This window comes from Arachis ipaensis, chromosome B02 (genome assembly GCF_000816755.2).
Source record: "Arachis ipaensis cultivar K30076 chromosome B02, Araip1.1, whole genome shotgun sequence".
NCBI lineage: Eukaryota > Viridiplantae > Streptophyta > Magnoliopsida > Fabales > Fabaceae > Arachis > Arachis ipaensis.
In genome coordinates this window covers 28,764,355-28,769,055 of record NC_029786.2, presented here as the reverse complement: position 1 = coordinate 28,769,055, position 4,701 = coordinate 28,764,355, and the positions used below count along the sequence as shown (strand labels likewise).

Sequence of the window (4,701 nt, the reverse complement as noted above, 5' to 3'; positions counted from 1 at the left end):
TTCTAGGATTGCCTTCAGCTTTTCTCTATTATTATGTATTATATATGTGGAAGCTGTTACCGTGCTGGGGACCTCTTGTTTATAAGCTTTGATATTATCTGGAGGAAGTTCTAGGATTGCCTTCAGCTTTTCTCTATTATTATGTATTATATATGTGGAAGCTGTTACCGTGCTGGGGACCTCTGGTTCTCACCCATGCGGATTTTGTGGTTTTCAGATGCAGGACGCGAGGCTTCTCGTTGAGGCATGCTGGAGACTTCTGGATTAGCGAAGATCCTTGTTCTCGGGACTCTGTTTTGGGTTATATGTTTTGATTAGATGCTTTTATCTCCATTAAATAATACAAACTGTGATGACTCCTCTTATAGGAGGTTTTGGAGAATAGGTTTCTGTATTTGTGTCCCTTTGGGTTTCCTTTGGGGTTTCCTTATCTTATTATATGTATATATTACTATGCTCAGACTGGTTATCTTCGCAACCGGATTTTGAGTCTTGATATTTCTGTTTTTGACACTCCTTTGTATATATATAATCTCGTGTTCGCTTATCCTTTACTAGTTACGTTATCGATCGGAGTGTAGCGCTTTCGAGTTACGGTTTTTGTTTACCCCTTTTTCTATAAAGGCTCCTAGTTATAATCAATCATTCATACTACTATACGTACTAAATTTTTATTTTAGAGGTCGTAATGCCTTGCCATCTCTGAATTATGACTTAAGCATAAGACTCTGTATGGTAGGGTGTTATAAATGTGGTTGGGTTGTGGTCATTTGGATGAGTGAAAATAAATTTGGCTTGTGAACATTGGAAAAATTAGTGATTTCTGTTTTGGGTAAGAAACTGATTTTTGACCAACTTTGGCGGTCCGTAACTCGGTCCTCGAAGTTAGGAATTCTTCAAAATTGGAATTTTTATGAAAGTTAATTCAACTATCTTTCCAACGGTTCAGAAATGGTTGAAAAAGAAATTTTGTAGAAGTTATGTGTGGCAGAAGTTTGAGGTTTGAAAATAAAATTCTGCAGCTTTTTCAGACTTAGTAAATTTTTTTTAGAAAACGTATGCCCACGCGTACGCATGGCCGACGCGCACGCGTAACCCATATAATTTACCACCCACACGTGTGCGTGGCCGATGCATGCGCGTTGCTATGTTGATGTTGCTGCGTGGTAGAAAAACCAGAGAGTTGTGATGGTATTGTGCCGGATTCGTGCGTGGAGCACAAAATGCCTCTACGTATACACGTGACTGACGCGCACGCGTCACTCCCCCTCTCTGATTTCCATGCGTACGCATGGACAACGCTCACACGTCACTCCCTTTTTCCGCTTTCCACGCGTGCGCATGAGCGACACGCACGCGTGACCCTGTTTTCATCAAAAAATGAGTTTTTGTGTCTTAAAAACCGAATTTCAGACCTCTAACCCTCCATTTCCACCCTTTAAGTCTTAAATCATTGTAGTATGCGTAGTAACAAGAAGAAGTTAAGGGAGAGGAGGTATCTTGGTGGGAAGTAAGGTTGGTAAGGGTTGACTTACGTATGGAAGATGTGAAGATATGAAGTATATGTAATGCCATAGTGATAATGGATGGTTGATAATGAATGAGTTAGCTTTGAGAATGAATATGACTTTGAGACGAGATTAATGATGAGAGTGATAATGACTATGGAAATGATACTGAATATTGAGATATACCTTCCTGGGTAGATGCAGTGGAGTGATTCTGCTTGCTCTGGGATGAGGTGAGATACACCCGCCTGGGTAGATGCAGTAGAGTGATTCCGCTTGCTTTGAGATGAGGTGAGACATACCTGCCTGGGTAGATGTAGTGAGCGATTCCACTTGCTCCGGGTTTGGTTTTGAGACTCCTGGGGTAGATGCAGTGGTTAGCCCCTAATTGCTCTCAGACCAGTATGATTTGAGATTGAAACTATCTGAGTCCCAGATTTCCTTGGGTAGATGCGGTGGGTTGGCTCCACTTGCTTCAGGTTGAGATCCGAGATTCTGTTGACCCTGCGTTGTAAGATGTGGCCGGACACTTAAACCTTTCCAGATGAGCTCTTCCCAATGGATATTTTATTTTGATTGGTTATGATTTTGAGCTTGGGGATGCACGCTCGCAAGGACTGTCCAGTGGTTAGCTATCAGGACATATCGGGTTGGCTATGTAACCGACAGATGCTATCATCAGCCATAGTGTAAACCCCGGTTAAATCAGTAGATAATTAGTCAATAAATTAGTTTTTAATAAGGAGAATTAGAAATGTGAATATTATATTAAATTAGGATAGAGCTCATCGAAACGAGAATTTTGACACTAATTTTGAAGAAAACGGTCTAAGATTAGACCGAACGGGCTGAACCGGTTGAACTGGGCCCAAACCGGGCCGTGGGCCCAACCGGACCAGTTTATTTAAAGGAACCACGTCCTCCTCTTCCCCATTTCAGCAACGTTGAAGTTGCAGGGGAAAGGAGAGAAAGGAATCCCGTAACCCTACGGTGAAATTCCAACTGACGTAACTCCTCCGTCCGAGCTCCGATCACCGCACCGTTTGCAGCCACATATTCACTGCGTTGAGCTCTACGTTTCTACCAGAACAATTTTATAGGTAACTCATTATTTCACACTCAGCCTTTATTTTCCCCAATTTTTGAGTTTTGAGAAGGGATTTTGAATTTCTTTGATTTTTGATATTTTAGGATTCAATTAACTTGAGAAAAACATTCACTCTTGCTTATGTGAAGCTTGGGTAAGGTGAGGATACGATAATTCTATTTTAATTTCATTGGATTTGAGCTTTGAGTATTAAATTGGATATATATGTGTTATGAATGTGTATTAGGTTGAAAATAAATAATTGGAGCCCGAAATTATGAATACTGGAACTTGAAGGAAGCGGATTAGTTGAGGTTTTGAGGGCTATGTTCTTTTAGAAAAATTGTCTTGGAATAATATTTGGGAATCGGCTAAGGTATGGTTTAGGTTTCTTGCATTTAATATATAATGTTCTGTGAAAACTTAGGCTAGATGACCATAGGATAAGTTGGAATGCAGGTGTATGTTTAATGTTTAGTAATTTGTCGATGAATATATTTGGTTGAAGTTTATTGGATAATTAGTTATTAATTTTGGATGGTGAATATTGTTATGTTAATTTGGAGAGAATTATGGTTGAATGTTATTGTTGATGAACATGGTTGGTTTGGTGCTTGTTGATTAACTAATGATTTGGTGAATTATTGATTTGAGGTATTTTGTGTTAGAAGCCTAGGATTAGTGAACTATGATCCTTAGTTGAACTTTGGTTGTTAGATTTGAATATTGTATGAGTATAATTATTGATCTGAGGTAGATTTATTGTGGTGATTGTTATGATGATGAGGAAGGGTATGTTGAATTGAAAAGAAAGCAGGTTTGGACCCGGAAAGGGTGGCAAAGTCCGAGTTTTAGAGGAGATGCTACCGAAATTTTATAAAAATTAGAGATTTTGTTTATATGATTATTTAAAAAGATTTAGATTCAAAGGTTATATGGTTTGATTTAGAATTGTTAAGAAAATGAGCATGTTTTAAGTTTGATTCATTTAGAAAAAAATGAATTATGTTTTGAATTGGAACTATTGATGGACGAAATGGGAGGTGTGGTAATGAAGGATAAGGATTGAATATGATTGACATATAATAATGAATGAGATGCGATTGAGAATGATGTGGATGTTGATGAATTATAATTGAATTATTTATATGGCTTATGAATTTGAATAATCTGAGATACGAGATTCCCTGGATCAAGTGTCGTGGCTTGCCACCTCGTGTACCAGGTTGAAAACTCGATACTCTGTTGACCCTACGACGTAAGTGTGACCGAGCACTATATAAATTCCCAGAAATATTACCCCCATTGAGCAATATTGATTTTTTGAGAAAAAGCTATGCATAGACTCTTGGGGATGCACGTCGGGGGACAGTCTAAGGACAATTCAGAGTTGTCGGGTTGGCTGGATAATCGACAGATGAGCCTCATCAGCCATAGGACAGGCATGCATCATATGCATAATACTTGAATTACTTGCTTATGCTTTAATTGAGTGTGCCTATGTGTACTTGCCATGTTAAATGTGTATTTGTTACCTACAGTAACTGTAACCTTCTTGTGCTTGCCTTTATCTGTTTATTTGTCTGTGAAAATGCATGATGGAGTTGGAGGTATGGAGGAATGGCATTATGGGACTTAGATTTTAAGGTTAAGTTAGGATTAAATATTCTTAGAAAACCACCTTTTATGGCTTCTGTTTAATACTTTAAGCTCTATAATCTGAGTGTCAGCATTCTAGGATTGCCTCTGGCATTCCCAGGACCTTATATATTATGTGTGTGGCACCTCTACCATACTGAGAACCTCCGGTTCTCATTCCATACTATGTTGTTGTTTTTCAGATGCAGGTCGAGAGGCATCTTGTTAGGCGTCTGGACTCTTGAAGCGGAGTGGTTACATGGTTATTTTGTTATGCTATATGTATATATATGTACTTAGCTTTCTCTCCGCATAACTTGTTCTTTTTGATCCTCTTAGAGATTTATGGAGAGGCAGGATTGTGTATATGTACTTTTGGGTTTTGGATATGTATGTATATATGTGTAAATATTCTCCGGCCAGTCTTGACTTCGCAGGCTGAGTTAGGAGCTTGTTATTTTGTATCTT

The 4,701-nt window shown here is 38.7% G+C and overlaps 1 long non-coding RNA gene across 1 annotated transcript; it reads left to right on the top strand.

The window, feature by feature from the left end:
• Positions 2,696 to 4,489, top strand: LOC110267587. The gene is made up of 3 exons (XR_002355372.1): positions 2,696 to 2,754; positions 2,843 to 2,971; positions 4,437 to 4,489. It is a non-coding gene; the product is annotated as an uncharacterized LOC110267587 (long non-coding RNA).